The sequence below is a fragment of the Hylaeus volcanicus genome, chromosome 8 (assembly GCF_026283585.1).
Source record: "Hylaeus volcanicus isolate JK05 chromosome 8, UHH_iyHylVolc1.0_haploid, whole genome shotgun sequence".
Lineage (NCBI taxonomy): Eukaryota > Metazoa > Arthropoda > Insecta > Hymenoptera > Colletidae > Hylaeus > Hylaeus volcanicus.
In genome coordinates, this window is record NC_071983.1 from 8,569,399 (window position 1) to 8,587,597 (window position 18,199).

Genomic DNA, 18,199 nt, shown 5'->3' on the forward strand with positions numbered 1-18,199 from the left:
TACTACGTCTAATTGCGAGCCGGCATACTTTTCTCGTGGCTCGCTCGTTATCCGTTGCACCGACGCCGACGGCACGGCGGGCGGCGTCCCGCGGTATGATTGTTGCCTTGCAAAAAAAAAAAAAAGGGGACCGAGCCACCCTCGTTGCCAGCGCGGTTTCAGGAAAGCTTTTCGGGGATCTCGTCGACGAGCGGAGAGAGAGAGAGTATCGGCACGATAACCGCCGGTTCGTATTGATCCTCGCGGGGGTGTGGAGAGCCCGAAAGAACGGTGGAGGGATGAAGAGGAAGGGAAACGCGTGTCGAAGCGAGACCACGCGATTGACGAAGAGAGGGGAAAACGAGGGGAAACGGCGAGAGAAGAAGGGATGAGTTTGCTCGTCGAGCATCCCCTGTGCGACGGGCGCGCACCCCAAAACCAAACCAATCTCGAATCCAGGCCCGCATAACCTATACACCCGTAAGACTCGGCTCCGACGGATACTTCATGCACCACCACTCGCGTAAAAAGTCAACTCGCGAGACCAGCATCCCAGGGTTGGCTCGAGGTTGGGTCGAGACGACTTGTTTCGGATTTCAATCGTGCTGCTACTTAATTTGTGAATTCCACAAGAAGAAGAACGCCTGACGCATCTAGGACTCACGAGTTTAATCCAGAACTAACCCATTCAGGCCTGTTGGAATATTTATTGGCTTGTCCAGAAGGTTTGTGCAATTTTTTAAGAAAAATTCAAGGACACGTTTCAAATTAGTATCTTATCTTTTCATTATACCCTATTTCGAATAAGTCTAAGCTACGGGTCCAACTCGCAGTGCACGATCTGAGCAAAACCGCGAGGAGTCCGTCTCGTAGATCTCGGTCCCGAATAGAATAACTTCGCGGTTCGTCCACGCGAAGCGCATAATAAATGAAAGCTGAATAGGGTTACCCTCGAAACTCGAACATGTTCCAGTATTTTGGCTTGCGCTTCTCTTCCTCGATAGACGAGCGCGCCAATTTGTCCTACTTCGGACGGAATAAATTCGGCGATGGCTTCCATAAGTTCCGAATCGTGTCTCGTAACGAAGTTAGCTGCAGCGTTAGCGAAACGTCGAAACGCTTTTCCAGAAGAGTATTAATACGTAATCGCCTCGATTCGATAACTTGCTTCTCGAAAAGCATTCCTTGAAATCGGTTGGTCGTTCAGAAATTCTATTTCGATGGCAACTGGTTATTTCTTAGAGTTAACCCTTTGAGTGGTGAATTATCAAAATATCAACTTTTATCAGAAACATTGAAACGAGAAACATATCTCGTCTTGAAAATTCATACATTTAAAGATTTGAAAAAATTTAATAAAACACTAATATCGCGTTTCAATTGACAAAGCCATATGTGCGTCTATAATCCGCATCGACATCTTCCTCTGGACGCTTGTATACGTCCACAGCACTCAAAGGTTAATTACAGTCGACTGTACCACAGAAACGGTAGTTTTTCAGCGTGTTTCAATTTCATCCAGGAAGTCTCACGACCATATGGCGCGGGAACGCGGTGTCGTCCGACATCGTCCAGCTTTTTTTCCCTCTTGGCGCGCCTATGCAAACGACCGCCCAGAGTGTACTTCGAAGTCGGGACTGCCGATCGGACACCGAAACGTCCCTTGGCAATAATCCGCGCGACCAAGGGGGCATCCTCGAGGAGTTGAAAGCTGTTGGCCCCCTTCTTGCTCGCAACCCCGTTCCTGCCTCGTCAACCGACTATCCCCATGTCTCACGCGCGCCCCGTAGTAATCCGCCATTGATTTCCTCTGCCGCGAATCCATCGCCCCGGCGGACTGTCCAAACTTGCAAACTCGAACGACCGTTTCCCTTTCAACTCTCTAATTAATCCCATTGATCGTAATTATTCCTGTGTTCGGCGACGTCCGGGTCACTTATACACGCTCGAAACTATCGAGAGGAAGAGTGAAGCGTAATGCGTTCACGCGTTCTAATGTTCGTATTTTTCAACGAAAAATGTTTAACGTGATAAAAGTGTTGTGGTGCAGATACAACCTAATCAAAGATATAAAGATACAAACTAATCACGATTCCAAGTCCGAAAAGCACCCAAAAATCTTCTTCCAAAGATAACCGAAGAGGCCGAGGATCCGTTCGCGGTCGTAAAGAAAACTGAAGAAAGATACAAACTATTCACGATTCCAAGTCCGAAGAGCACTCAAAAATCTTCTTCCAAAGATAACCAAAGAGGCCGAGGATCCGTTCGCGGTCGCGATGAGGGTTCTTTTTGCGTAACAGTTGGGAATCAACAGCGCAACAGAATAAAATCGAGCGAAAGAAGTAGGAAGGGATTTTACAGCTAATCCTCGATGGTACCGACCGTCTGTGAAAAGACATTAATCCCTTGCACCGTCGGTGGCGCATTCAGGTACGTGTTTGCAGGCAGGTACCTTGCGCGCTTACCCGTGCCAGCCGCACATATAAATAACACCATGCGCGAGTGTGCGTCGCTTTAACCCGTGCACACGTACGCGTGGATACTCGGTACGGGCGGTTGCGTTACTCGCGTGTGTACCATCGGCGAAAAACTACATTCGGCTCTCGTCCTTTTTCCCGTTCTCATCGAGGGGTCGTTACAGGTTTTTTTCGAGCTCGTTTAACCGAAGCGTTCCTCTCGCGATCAGCCTGCTCCGACTCGTACGGGAGATCGTGGAATCGTCGAGTCCTTTTTCACCAGGAAAATGGAATTTCTCCTGCCAACAAATTGTATCGGGAGTTTCGTCTACTCGTTTCATCGCGTACACAAGATCCATACCAGAGGCCTGCAAGTAAATTACCTGAATGTCAAACTCTGTGATACCATCCGACCCTGATACCATCACTCCCACGTTCCTCGAGTTCCCAAAAGCGACCATACCGACGAGGAAAAATGTACACGACGAGAAACTAAAGCGAGTATTCTCTGAAGAGAACACATCGTGTGGAAAACTCAGATTCTGATCATTACAGCGAAATGTGCAATTTGCGCGTAAACCCTTCGGTAGTGCTCGCGAAGACTGCGCGTATAAAACAGGGGTAAAACCTACCACTTTCCCTGGGACATTTTCCAAGAGGATCCAAGAGCAATTACGGGAAAGGTCTTGTTCCCCGAGAGATAAGAAACCACGCGTTTGCTCGTCCTTATCGTGACCAGAGTTCCCTCGTTAAGTCCGTGTAATTAGTCGCGTACGCTTATCGCGGTATCGTTTTGCGAAGCAGGCTGCCGTCATTGTCGCCTGTCGCCCAATTATCAACGCGAATTAGCAGTCGTTGTTAATTAAAAGTGGCAGGTGCTTTGGCGCGAGCAAAGGGGTCTCTTTCGAACGACGAGCGTTCGATGGCCGAGGAAAACGTTGCAAAGGAAAACGAGGTACCATCGTCGAAGATAATTGCAATTATGGCAATTACATGGACGAATGGACGTGGACCGAAATCTGTCCCTGTGGGCGAATTGGTCGATCGGCGTTGTTCGTGTGCAGCGAAAGAGAAAGGTCCTTTTTCGAAAGAGCGAAAGCTGTTCCGACGAATGTATAGCATTGTCGTGTTTCGCGTATTTATGTCACCGATCGTTTCGAATCATATATAACATTTATACGCTCGATGGAAAATGGGAACCGTCGTAAATCCGAATATTTGGCCGAATTCTGGCGAAATTTCGCCCCGTCTCCGCGGTACTTTATGCGCCGGGCGAGTCGTATTGTCCGATTTGCTCGATGACACGACATTGTACTCCGTCCCCTCCATTACCGAACCCTAACCAGCGTGCGCCGCTCTTGTTCCCTTTCTTCTATTCTCCTTTCATTTTTTCGCCTTGGCTCTTCCCCGCGACGTGCGTGCCCCGTTAAAGGGGTCTCGTCGATTCGTGGATGCGCGAGGAGAATCCGCATTGGGAGTCGTAACGTCGCTCTCCTGCAATGCTCTCCGAGCGTTTCGTTCCGCGTGGAGAAACTCGACCACGCAGCTTCCAGCCGTATTTCCCATAAGAGTTGGCGACCCATCGGTCCTATTTTGCGACGAGATACGCCGCGACGTTCACGATGGATCTCGCGACGGGAACCAAGGTCGTGAGCTGGAAAAATTACTTTCCTCGGGGATGGAAAACGTTTTACCGTTGCAATTTCGACGTGTACTCGAGAAAAATAGGAAACACCGCTCCGGAAAATACAATGACAAATTGGGATTTCCAGAAATATTATTTCTACGAATTCAATAACTAATTGACCTTACTAGTCGATTTCCTATACTAAAATGTTATATCGCTCGTTTTGTGGATCTCCTTCTTTCCTTTAATTATGTTAACTGAATGTTTTTCATGTCACGAAGAAAACAGAGTTGCGATTTTCTTCGGAAGCGAATTTAAACGGATAATTTACTCGCTCGTCAAGGGTTGGTGCACCCTCGTCGACGCGAGTGTGTCGCCAGGAAAAGCATGAAGCGAGCCGAAGATGCTTCAGATGTCACTAAACGAAGCAGAAAATCAAGCTCCGACGAGCTTCGCTGCTCGATGTCCGAGGACGTGGCCTCTCTTCGAGCAGCTTTCGTTCTGAAAGCTTACGGTCGCCTAATTGTGCTCGTGTAATTGGCCGTGGCTAGTTTTTACACTCGTCGAGCTTTCAATTCGGGAACGCGCTGTCTAACGGAGCTTTCGAGTAACTTTCGATCGAATAACGTGGACAATCTCCCGCTGCTATTGTCCATGTCCGATAAAAAACGCAATCAGCGCTTCCTCGCCATCGAGAATTGCGTAACTTCGTTGATTTCGTAGAAGACGATGATGCGAGAAAGGAGCGAAGAAAAGTGGGTTTCGCCTCGAATACCCAGGTTTCTCGTGCCGAAAGTTTCCCTGCGGCTGTGCGGTGCCGAATAATTGCGCCGAGTAATTGAAACGGAATGCTTAATTGCGTCAGTCGACGGAGCGCCCGAGGATCTCGATGAAAAATCATGTTCGCGGAGTTCCACCACCGTTCGAGCATGTGCACCCTTGAATTCGATCGTTTTCAACTTTTTACCCAACGTTCGTTCTCTTATTCGTCAAAGATACCGTGTAGAAATAACTGTTCTAAATACGAAAACGCGGTCTTCTTGCCTCGAGCAAATCATTTCATTCCGGGCTCCCTTTGAACGTGTCGGAATAAAATTTCAATTTCTATCTCTCGGCTGACGAATTTGTCGTTCAAAGGCAATCGTGAAAATGGCTGACAAGGTTGGGCAAATGAAAACTTCTAGATTTATTCGTAAAGACAGAAACAAACGATCCTTCACAAGCGACGTTGTCCGTGGGAGAACAGCGACTGAACGTCTACGTGAAGCTGGGAGGTCATTTTGTGGAAGCTCTTAAATAATTAAGAGATTGTTTACAAAATTCTTCGACAGTTCTAATTGATAGAACTCTTCTGCACTGTCTTTAGCATGTTCAAAACTAACACGGAACGATTTGTCTATCGAATTTCGAAAAATAAAGCTAGCTCTTTCGTTGCCTAGAAACTCTTGAGCACCACCGTAGGTGGTGCAAAGGACAGAGTGCCGCAGATGTCGAAAACAGCTGGTCTCTCGTGACCAGGCCTGTGCACGCGTGACGTCACCAGCAACGATTCCTACCAACGATACGGCTCGGAGATGCATAGATTGAACCTATTTCGCGACCTCCCCGGGCCTCTCCCCGTTCATCCTTCCACCCTTTGTCGGGCGACCCTTTGTCAGGATTATATGTGTCTGGGCAAAGGAGTTCACGACTGCGAAAAGGGATCATTCGCGCGGAAACAGGACTCGTGGCCAACCGACAAATTGATACCAGAGAGCGATTAATTGGCTGCTACTCCCACCGAGTCGTCGATGTTTACATTTGGCGAATTTCAACGCATCGATTCAAATTTTCACCATCTGTCGGAATTTCGACGGTCAGAAAAAGCCGATATTTGACTTTAAGATAGTTTTCGAATTTCGGAATCTCTTGCGCGGACGCATTTTACGAGACGATTGATCGCGGAGAATTTGACACTGATCCTGGACGAGGTGCGGAATACGGTACGCGTTCCCTTGGTAATAATTCTACCTAACAGAGATGCCATAAAACAGACAAAGGTCGCACCGTAATAACAGCGAAATTATTATAGAAGCACAAAAAGTGGCTTACTCACGAACGAGGGATCGTGATGCGAATATGTCGTGGCCAAACTCACCTAAAACGAAAGAAAAACTTTGTTAACACTTTATTTACCGAGAGCCTGTTTATAGGTTTCTCGAATCCAGTGTTTACACCATTTGAAATTTATTCACTGTGTCGTTGGTTGTTTACTTAAAGTATTCAAATTTTGTAAACAGATGGGAACAGCTTAGGAAGCTATTTATGATCGCTACGAACAATTCAAGATTAAATGAAATCCAAGATAAACAAAGACTGTGGCTTCTAAGTCGCCCCTCGAGTGCAAAGAGTTAATTCTTCGGGGTTAGGTGAATTCAAAAAATCATTCCACCTTTGCTTACCTCTTTATGCATGGTGGGATATTTTTGACTCATATAAATAACTATTACTTTTAAATCGTGCGCTTCTAATTGTCACGTCGAGCATCCACTTTCGCGTACATACGATCCAAAGAGGATCTGGCTGCAATTCTAGGAGAGGTCCACGTAAAACTATTGTATTCCAGTCGTATTAAAATAGACGGACGAGAATCCAGTCGAGTGACAGGCATTCCTCCACCGAAGATAGAGTATTTTTAAATATCGCGTCCTCTTGGCGTGAGGAGAGTATAATCTGTAGCAGCGTGGGCAGGTTTTTTTTCGAGCGAACGCACGGTCGAGCGCTCGACGACAAAATCGCAGCGTCGAGCGTGCGATCGTCGAGAGCACGAGTGCCATCGAACACGATCGAACGAGTCGACGACTTCCACGCGTTGACTTCTTTCGGACGGCACCGAACATATGCGAGACACGTTAACCGGAACACGTGCGTCCAGCTCTGCGGTTTCACGAGGACAGAGGCCTCCGGTTCGATGTTTTTGTCGCGCGATGACGTTCGTTCTGCTGGATGCACGGGATCGGGTTTCCTGGGAATCGTTCGGAAAACCGATCCCGTGCGTCAGTGTCCATTGCCCGCGATGATCTCTCGATATATTAGCGCACCCAAAAATTCAGCTATGGGGATGCAATTGGAAGTGGTGGAAGTTGGCGTTAAATTACTTATGTAAGTATAAGTGCCGACAAGCGTTTGAATTTTTTTTTTTATTAATAACCTTCCAACAGTTCGTAAAAGTTTCTCGTTTCGTTAATAATAAAATATCGATTGTCGTAGGAAATCGGAGCAGAATACTACTGTGATATAATTGCGGTTCACGGAGTAATCGCGAGATAACCGATCCGACGAGTGGTAGCTCTATACAACGTGCCCTGATTGTTAGACTAACCGTGCATGTCGCTTGACGATTCTCTTTACTAGCAGACACTATAATCTACACCATAATCGTGTAGGTGCGTGCTACCGTTGACGTACCCGTCCAACTGATGAATTTCGTAGCTGGTAAGCCACAGTTTGGATCGAAGAGATATTGTCGTTTGAAAATGACAATATCATATCGTAGTGTGGAATTAGCAATCGGACACGAGAGAGACAGGTTAATTGCGATCAATTAGCGGTCGCTGGTTTTCGACGATACATGTATACAGAGTATATCCTAACATATGGAACACAGTTTGGTAATCGATCGATGATACACATGGAAATGGATTGTATAAACGTGTGAAGCAAGAAAAAATACCTCTGATAATAACTAGTACGATAATGAAAAGTGAATACGTATTCAAAAAACTAATCACTAAAATATGAACGTCAAAGATAAAGCTCGGTTTTTCATGAGTATAAATTTCCATGCATGACGATAACAATTATATTATTATATCGCTAGATATAATACTAATACTAATAATACTAATTCTACATCGATTTTTAGTCGAGTATCCAGACAGTTCTTAAACGAATACTTTTCCTACAATTACATCATCCTTTAATTCGAAGATATAGTCCTGTAGTTAAGAGCTATGCCTTGTCCTCGATAGTTGTAGTTAAATTTCTACTTTTGGAGTCACTTAAGAACGCTTGTATACACTTCTAACGATAAAGATGAATATAATTCTCTCGTGCTGAATTATCAAACGCGATACTCTCGACTCTCCGCAACGTTTCAGTTCCAAACACGAGCGAATAACACGACGTCGCGCGTATTTGCAACTGCGAAGCCGCGCGTCGCGAGCGACCAGGATAAAAAACAAAAAATATAGCAACGGCACATTCGCGATCGTTTCTGACAACATTTTATCTTCGACGTTTGACATTTCGAGAGTATTAAATTCTCCCGGTTTACACGCCCACGCCCTTGCGCGCGACCGCCTAGGGAGAACGTTTCCAACATGGCGTCGAGCGCGAAAAAGAGCTGCTTCGCTCCCTCCGACTGTCTCTTTCTCTCCCTCTTTTTCCCTCTCCCTCCGTCGTTGTAACGAACTATTGTCCTACAGCACCGTGACCGCGTTTCTTCGAGAACGGATTCCTTCGCGCTTCTTCTTTTCTCACTCTCACCGTCCTGTCTTTTCCAACATTTTTTTTCTCTCCATTTCGCAATTCGCCAGACGTTGCACACGCGCGGGCACATAACCCACCATGCAAAACAAATTATGCAAGCAGATTTTCGTACGGCTGTCCGGCGACAACGAAGGGAAGAAGAAAAAAAACCAGCTGGGCCGCAATCGAGGCGATTTACGAGATGTCGCAACCCGAAACTCGTCGCGACGTCGACGCGCGGACCAATCTCGGGGCGTATCGATCGAAACATAATCGATGCCAGCCTCGAAGATCGCGCGTGATCAATTTCTTCTGTTATTGGTTCGTGCTTATTTATTCCAATAAATGGGAATAACTGATTACTGGACGAAGAACGTAAAATTGCAAGGATGTTGCAAGTTACAACTGCGCATTTGCACGTTAACCGTGGTTCTCGCTGATCGAGCTTGTTAACACGGTACGTGTCAGATTGGATCGAAAACAGGTAACAGAGCAGTCAAAAAAGTCCACGTTCTTGCAATACAAATTCGCGAGGTTGCATATCATGCTCTTACATCGATTTGTATATCTGTTGGGCCCCCCTATAGCTCGGGTACCTCGGGATCGTTAAACCCGTACTGCAGCTACATTCAAACATAGCTACAACCCCTGAGGGCTCCATATTAGTCTAATTTCCTTGTCAATTCTGATAGGGTCAAGAGGACCAGCGTCGTTGAGTATCTGCAAACGAAAAAGGTCTGTTCGGTGTTGTTCAACGGCCGAACGATCGCGTTCTCCTTTTACCTCCGTTCCAACGATTTATTTTTAACGATGATCGATGGCGATTACAGTGCACTATCATGGTAACGAACGACGTGTTATATCCTCACCTTCGAACATTCTCGATGCACGTACGAACTAGGAACCGGTGTTACGAATACTTCCTGCCGAATCGCGTCAAATATTTGCTTCAATTTGCGAACAACAAACCATGCGAGGAAACATAGACTGCGATAAACGAAGCACTACTCGAAGGGTTGTCATCCGTTTCGAATCAAAGCTCGCATCGGCAAGGTGCTAACGCGAAAGATGACGAAATACCGAGCGTTCCGTGTAAGCGTTTATTACTTATTAGCGACAGCCATTGTTCGACACGCGTATCCATTTCGAGACAAATGCCAAGGTGAGCTGTGCGCGCGCGAACGATTACGATTGTTGCAACTTCTCGGCCGTAATTAATATGCGACCGTTCGGGGAGGTTGCGCGTTAGCGTCGTTGCCGAGTATTAACTTCCTAATTAACGAGCGCCGGTGCGCGCCGGAATCGCGGCAGAGGCGTTAAAACCAACCGAGATATACGGCGAGCGAGCGTTTCGTTCGCGCCACCGTCGTCGTCGCCATCGGGGCGTAATTAGAAAGTAACGATCGTAAATTTTTAAATTGTCACCGTGAGAACTGAGCTGCGCGAACGGATTTAATCGAGCGTCCATAGCGCGCGCGGCCATTCGACCACGATCTACGACCGCCGCTATTGTGCGTTATGTCGCGACGCGCGTAATCCGAGCACCCCAATATCCAATCCGGGAAATCTACGATTTCGAGAAACGTTGCGTGGAAAAAACGGAAAATGGTCGAGATTCTGACCTCCGCGGAGACCTAAACCTTTGAGAGTCCTGTTCGAGAAAACTTCAACGACCGTCGATCTTTACCTAAGACAACGTACAATATTTTCAAATATCCGTATCACGATGTCCAATACACGAAATCTGTATAAAATCTAATTCTACTCCATCGTGGATCGAGCAGAAATGAAGTATACGGTTGCGACTCGAATCACGATAATTTTCCAGCGACAAATCTCCTGTCGTCTAGCTTCTTGCTCTCTTTTCGATCAGCCGCGTTCGCGACTCGTCCCAAGGATGGAGAACCGGTTTCCACGTTGTCAGGACAGGTCGAACTTCTCTCGACCTCGAGTTTAAGCATCGCTGATTATCATATTAAATGGACCGGAGTGTTTGCGGTCATTGGGTTGAGGAGGAAACGCGACAATTTCTCTTCCATTCCGTGTTTCTTTATTTCTCGTTTCTGTTTAGTTCGAAAACGACTCGTATCGAGCTCGGATTCCCACGAACCGTCCGAGTCCCTTTAATCCAAGTTTCTCTTTAATCGAAACGAAGTACCAAATCGATTGGAAGCTCGCGCGTTTCTCGCTTCGTCGCGGCCCATTAATTCGTTAAAATTCATACGTGTCGCGCGCCCTTCCATCCTCTGTGGAGACACAATTTGCAAACATACGCATCGAACGCATCGTTACTCTCGGTATTTACCGTTGTTTGTTCGCGGATCGTCGTCGTCAAACAGTAATTAAGTTGATTAAATACCGATGAATAAATAATGACAGTTATTAATAGTCCCGTTCAATTCATCGTGAACGCTGTCAAACAGAACGTTCGTCGTCTAGGGACGCGTAGAATCGGTGGTAAAATTCTAAATGAATATCGTTAATTATTTCAAAAATGACAAATTAACACTTCGCAGTCCGAATTTTCTAACACATTTTTGTCAAGCTTCACTCGACATAGGAGCGCAAAGGGTTAACGCAAAAATGGCGTTACTCGGCAAAATGTCCTTGGTTTGGACAGGGACAGTTTACAAACCAAGCGGTACTGTTTACCGCCGTGATTATATCCCATGAGGCGCGACGGAACGAGGCGGTAAACGTTCCAAACGAACAACTATCGAGCTAATGAGCGTACCGTACTTCGACAGGCGATAAGATTCATAGTACGTAAGCGTTTACTCGAGTAATTACAACGTCTGGGGAAGTAAAAGGTCCGGGGGATTAGTTCGACCTTGTCCAGGAGCCGCGGAAAGTTATAGCTCAACGCAAACTCGTCCGTTAAATACCGAAGGATCCGCTTTAACGCGTGTTTCGTGATCGACGTACGTTTCCCGATCGATAGCGTGCACTCGAAGAGTTACATGTTACAGACTTCGCGAAACGTGTCGTTTTCGTCCTCGCGAACAATTAGCCGACACGAGGCGACCTGTCGGATTACGAATAATTTTCGCACTGCTCGGGATTTCCAAACACGGGGAGAAGCCAGAGAACAGCGAGCGACTAACAATCGACATTCGTTCCCGCAGACCACTCTTGGTCGCACCCATTGTCGATAATTCGATCTCTCTTGCGCCGAATGCGCTCGATTCGTCGATCCCATGCTGCGAGACGCGTGTTGGTAGCGGGTTTCGACGCCGTGGAGGATCCAGTCAGATTTGAATGATAATCGGACGGATAGGATTGATTTATGGATACACGAATCGCCGGTGCTTACTAGACGAGATTAATCTTCATTACAGGATATTATCCCGTCTGGCTGCATCGACCGAAGGAGCCCCGGAACTCGCGTCGCTGTAGGTAAATTCGTCAGCGCGGACGATCCGCTGACCTTTATCCGCTCTCGACGAAACGTACTGTTGGACGATTAAGGGGGCATTCTAATCTAGAATTTTCAAAATATCGATTTTTGTTTTCCATTCTCTCAAAGTGTAGACCTTTAAAAATCATCGAACTTATGTAATAGGTCGTTGAGCTCGTTTTAAGATCCTCTACCATGGATCTGTGTTTCGTACCTGTGAGAATCTACGAAGCTCGTGGAAAAGAAATCGGAAAACGAAGTCCCCGACGCAGGATTCGCGTAGACGCGTAGAAAATCGAGTTCGCGTCAAATTTTCCTCCAACCTGGTAAGTTAGCGAACGCCCACACCATCCGCGAGGAAAAGGAAGTTCAAGGCGAGGAAGGTGAACCGAGTCGATTCGCCGGGAAAAAAGAGAACAGAAAAATGTAAATTTTAAAGCTCCGAGACGTGCTTTTTACGAGCCGAGTTGCCGAGCACCCGAGGATTTTTATTCCGCCAAGTGTCATAATAATGGTGGAAGAGGCGCCCTCGCTCGATAATGAAACCCCTCCTCGTGCAGACGCGCGCACACCTTTGATGATACGTTCGATCAGCGGTCGTGAAAAAAGATGGTTCCTTTAGTGGAAATCGATGCAGATTTAGCGTCTAAACGAGTTTTTTCTCTTAAATATGATACTCTAGAATCACAAATTGAAAAGATTCATCTAGCGAGAAATTAATGTAACGAAGAAAACTAAAATTAATCCTCTATGGGCCCGTGTAACTTTCAAATGCTAATATATTGAGGTTCGAATGGTATTATTTTAGCAAATAATTTTAATTTTTTTTTATAAGATAATGTATACGATACGGTTCACAAAAATTTTCCTCTCTGTCGCCGGAACTTTTTACATAGTTGGCTTCGCTAGTAATTTCCAGTCCAATTCATAGTCACTGCAATGTCTTACTTATTATAAAGTATCGAAGTACTTCGTGGACTTTCCTAGCAAAATTCTGCCAACATCTGTTCGTCTCACGGTTACTATTCTTGACTCGACCCAAGATTATAAAGCAAAGGAGAAGTCGAAGATAACGGTGTATTAAAGAACTACGCAAGCACGGGAGAAACGTCTACTGCCTATAGATCGATAAAGAAGTTGAATCCAAGTTGCAAAGTGGACTCGTAGGACTACTGCTTGAAACGGATACGTTTACGAAGTACCCAACCTTTGGTGGTACTCGAGATATGATCGCGTATTTGTCGTTGAAATATGCGATTCGAGGAGCTCGTTAGCGCGGCTATTTCATGCCCAAAAAACGCGAGAAGGTAAACGAGCAATTTCTATTCACGGTAGGCGCGCGCCAAGACATAATCTACGATCGACCGGTTGAATAACCGTGCCAAGAGGATAACGAGAGAACATCTTCGGAATACGTATATCGAGATAATTATCTCTCTTGGAAACTTCTTTTCTGGCCGTGCGTTATTCGAAAGTTTCGCGACTGCCTGTCATCGTCCGCGGCAGAGATCACCGAGAAGGGAACGTCTTCCAAAGTTTCTCTTCCCTTCGGCATTCTGACCGAAATCGTCCTAGATCCGCGCCATCCTTCGACCTCCACCTTCCGGCGATACAGGCGGCAAGTCGTGTCGCGAGATCCCTGAAGATATCGTTTGCGCTCCGAGACCAACGCGAATCGAAAGGGGGACCAACTCGAAGAGGACACTCCTGCACCGATGAAAAACGTGCCTTCCAGAACGGGCTGACAGATCGACTCTTCCTTTTTTTGCTCCAACAGTCTTCTAAGCCTCAGAGCAGTTACGAAACGCTGGCGATGTTCGTTGAGGAATAATAATTATTATACGAGCGAAGACACTTTGGTATATATAGATAGAGAAAGATCGAGGTTCAAATAAAGTTCATTTCGAAGACCCAAATTTTACTAGCGATGATTCCAAATTTTTGCTAGATTTTCAGCTAGGACCGTTCTGCGGATGTATCTCACTTTTCTCAAAATCCTGCTACATCAGAATTCCTCATCGAAAAATGCACGGAGAACGGTATGTGTCGGTCGAGCCTCTAGAAAAACTCGATTGTAAAACCGAGTGCATGACGTCTCGTTGCGGAATCGCGGCAAATGACTTTAACTGGTCCCTATAACGAAGTTATTGACCGGGCCGACCTCGAGACCGCCGGCCATCCATTTCATATTTCTTTCACCGCTGCCTTTAAGACGGAGGTCGGCCAGCATAGCCGTCGAACACGCTCTACAAAAATCGAGTCCGACGAACCTCTGCATCTCCCTTTATACGTACAAAAGAAGTCGATTCTCCGCAAAGTAGTGACAGAAGTTTCGGTAGACCGAGATTTCGAAGAAAATTCGGTTGATCGTTTCGGAGACGACGAACAGAGAACTCGGTAGACGGTGATTTCGAAGAAAATTCGGTCGATCGTTGCGGAGACGACGGATAGAGAACTCGATAGACCGAGATTTCGAAGAAAATGCGGTCGAGGAAGAATGACGAGGTCGTGTGACGGTCGTGACGGTCGTGACGGTCGTCAGACCCTTCGCGTTGCCCATATCGGGCTTCGGAATTACGAAAGAGGAAGAAAGCCGAGACGAGAAGTAGTGGAGGGGGGAAGTACGATAAAGGTGACGTTGCACCTAACCGCACGGCATCTGCCCTAGGAAGGTTAAACAGCTGGGCAGAGAGAGGTAGGGCGAAGACCAAGGGACGAGATGAAAAGAGACGGACGAACAGAGAATGAGAGAGCGAGGGACAGGTAGTACGGAGAGGTGGAAGGGAGGAGAAAAATAAATAAAGACAGAGGGACGAAGCGAGGAGAGGAACCCGAAGTGCGGATAAAGAGAGAAATATGGCGAGCCGACGAGGGGAGAAAGAGATCGTCGGGAAGGGAGGGCTGCATGGAAAGGGGCGATAGAGGTATATAAAAGGAGCTGGCAACGCTGCCCGGTCGATAGAAGAGTGAGACCTGCGAGGTGCGGCAACGTTGCGACCCGTCTGCTTTAATACAGTGATTCTCATTCGGTGGCTTCAAATGCCCATGTTAATTATACTTTTTATTAATTTACCAGAATCGTTGAAAACGTCCTGCTGGGATTCGATTGACAACAAACGTAGGAACAGGCTAATTTCCAAAGAAATTTCTCATGGAACTAGATTTTCACGACCATTTCCAATCTTTCTCCAGACACGGTTGATTACCGTCGAGTCTGTGCAGCCCTGCAGGTTGCGCGTTGCTTGACGCCGCATAGTTTTGACTAAAAATTTACCGTTCTCACTGCACCGCGTTCCAACATTTTTTCCCCCTTTTTTTCTTTTTTTTTGCAAAACATCGTCGAACGAGCGTTCTTTCTCGGCCCGTGTATCGACCGTACGATTTTACACGTTTCGACTATTCTCTTGTAACATCTGTTCGTTGTCGCCCTCCGCATGGTCGGCGAGCCACGCGATAAAACATTAATTTATCGGAAACCGGTGGAACACCCAACCAAGAAATGCTTTTTTCTCTACATATACGAATACTCGAACGTATAAATACGTGGCGTTATCGGCACGGTAATCGCGCGGTGAAAATCTCTTTCGCTACGGTTGGCAACGCTGACTTTTCGAGGGTCTCGTCGCTGACGCACTGACGAGCGTGCAACCTACGTAAAAATGTTAGGTTCAACGGTTTCTAATTTTTTGAATTTTCTAAACTCTACATGGAGCGATATCTGCGAGAAACCTAGGCCTGTCTACACTACATGTCTCTACATAACTACATATCTCTATGACGCGCACCCGTGTAAAAGGTAAACGTTAGAAGCTGTTTTCTGATGTTTTTCTACGCCCCTTCCGATTAATTTTAATCTTTCGCGTAACCGTAGATTATTTATCAAAAGAGAAGGGGCAGTTATAATTGGAGCAGCGTCGGGGAAAAGGGTGCTGTCAACCTCAACCTGCAGTCTCGTGAGCGTCTTCGAAAGGGTCTCGTTTTACCTACCGAAACCGCTATTCCATTTCGCGCGAACACATCCAGCACGCGACTAAATCACACGTGACACAAATTGGCACGACGCTTTGATCGTTGCGCGCTCGCGAGTACCGCCGCGGTGCACGTGCATCGGGGATTTTGTTTGGTAATTTAATCTAGCTGCACGTATTTCCAGCAATCGTTGGTAATTAACGTGTAAATAAATCTACCGATACAGACAAAACACGAGGTTGAACGAAACGTTATAAACACGGTCAACGGTGCGCGTGTATTATCGCCTATCATGGCGCACGTCAAATTTGTTTTCAAAGTACGGACAGTTTCGTCCTAATTTAATTCGTTGCCGCGTAAAGTATTTCTGCATCGAACAGATTTGATTATTTTTAAGAAGCTAATTGATTAAGTGTTGTATTTAGAGCTAGGAAAATTACGCCGATTAAAATCTGACAAGCATCGCATGAAAAAGTGGAAAATTCCACAAAAAAGTAAACGAGCGAAAAATTGTATTTAACTTAAAATTGATAATAATAAAAGAAATTGAATGTAATTATCTTACGCAACATGATAAGACTTGAAATGGTCTATGCATAAAGCTACAATTATCGCATCGATGAAATGTATCTTTTCTTTGTTTTGTGAGAAATAAGCTACATAAGACACCTTCTAAAGGATGTTAACTCGATCTCACGCGCGTGTATGCTCTGATGATGCAAGTGTGTTAAGCGAAGTCTTATCGTAATCATAAATTTTTTGTTTCGGTATCCGCGTAATCTATAGCCGCGAGATCGCGTCTATACACCTGATCTACATGGAGCTGCATCAGGAACAAACCACCGTCAAGTGAGCACTGTGTCAACGACGAGAGTTCCGTCGAAAAAAAAAAGAAGTACAACGTACGTCGGCACACTTTCGTCGTCGCTCGCGGTATCGATCCGATAGTTCTCGAATGCCACGAGTTTTTTTAGCTGAACGTACCTCGAGTTCACGTCGGACAATGTTGCCACGTGTATCTATATTCAAATTTTGTACCTCGAAGGTTATAGGAAAGGGGTCGAACTTATTTTTTACACATCAGTAGATACCCAACGTGTCACGAATAAACAACGAAGGAGTTTATTTCGAATGTTGTATTTCTCATGAACAGGTGAGTCTGAACTGTTTCGTTGAGGGTAAGACACTCGTTAAATTGTCGTGCTACTGAGAAACTGTTTGTATAATTACGTTTGGACATTGGGTGGGATATCGATTAAGTGTTGCAATTACCGCGAACAATCTTATCTAGGAAGGAGTCGTTGATTGCAAGTTATTATTTCCTTGGGAATGGGAGGCCCTCGAGCTCGAGGCATGCGCACAGGAAACGAGTAATTTCATTTAACCCTTTGCACTCAAACTTTTTCTCGAGTAAACGTTACAGTAGCTCGAGGTTTTTTAGCTTCACTTGCAAACTCGAGATTACAACAGTTTGATTGGCAGTGCTAGCGAGGCACACTTCGAGTGCAACGTTAAGCTTCGTCAGTGCCTGTGAAATACTTCGAGTGCATAGGGTCGAGTTCCTCAGATGCAACAATCCGTGACACGTGGAAACGAAAGTCGAGCGTGTTAGTTTTCTTATTTTCGCAGAGACGGTACTAAAACGTCGCTGTAGAGCAGCGCGGAATCCACCAGAGAATGTTCGCACGGTTAGCCCTTCGGCCCTGCAAGTAACGGTACGCATAATCGAAAATAGCTTCGTGACGTCACGGATGCCTGCGATAAAACGTAATGACACCTACGAGCCTTTCGCCAGTCGATCGATCTTCGACCAGTCTAATGGCTGGCAAAGGCCGCGCGACGCCGTTCGATCTCCCGCGAGATCGAAACGCCAAGAGACCGGCTACTCGTTGGCTCTAGAATCAATCGCACTTACTCAATGTCAACGTCGATACGCGGACGGAAAAAACACCGCAACACCTGCGCACAGTTTACAGAAGCTACGGCGCTGCGTCGTTCTCACGCTGTTGCGAGCGTTTCTGCGATATTGTAGCATATTCGACGCGATGCACAGGGTATATTCGGTACCGGGAAATTTGGGATTGCGTAAAAAAGTGCTCGTTGGAGTAGAGTTTGGTTCGTGTGCTTTATCGTTAGATTGTTTTGTAAATTGAAGTTAGTTTCATATTATTTTTTTGTAAGGAACTTCGGGATTAAAGTACTCATTTTCGAAATAATTTGGAAATCGATCGTGAATGATAATATAAAATGCATTGTATTTTA

At 46.0% G+C, this 18,199-nt stretch overlaps 1 protein-coding gene across 2 annotated transcripts in view; it reads right to left on the bottom strand.

Annotated features, from left to right (window-relative positions):
- The window catches only part of LOC128881240 (protein gustavus), a 100,442-nt gene that overhangs the window by 76,540 nt on the left and 5,703 nt on the right, over positions 1-18,199 (bottom strand). The window lies entirely within an intron of this gene.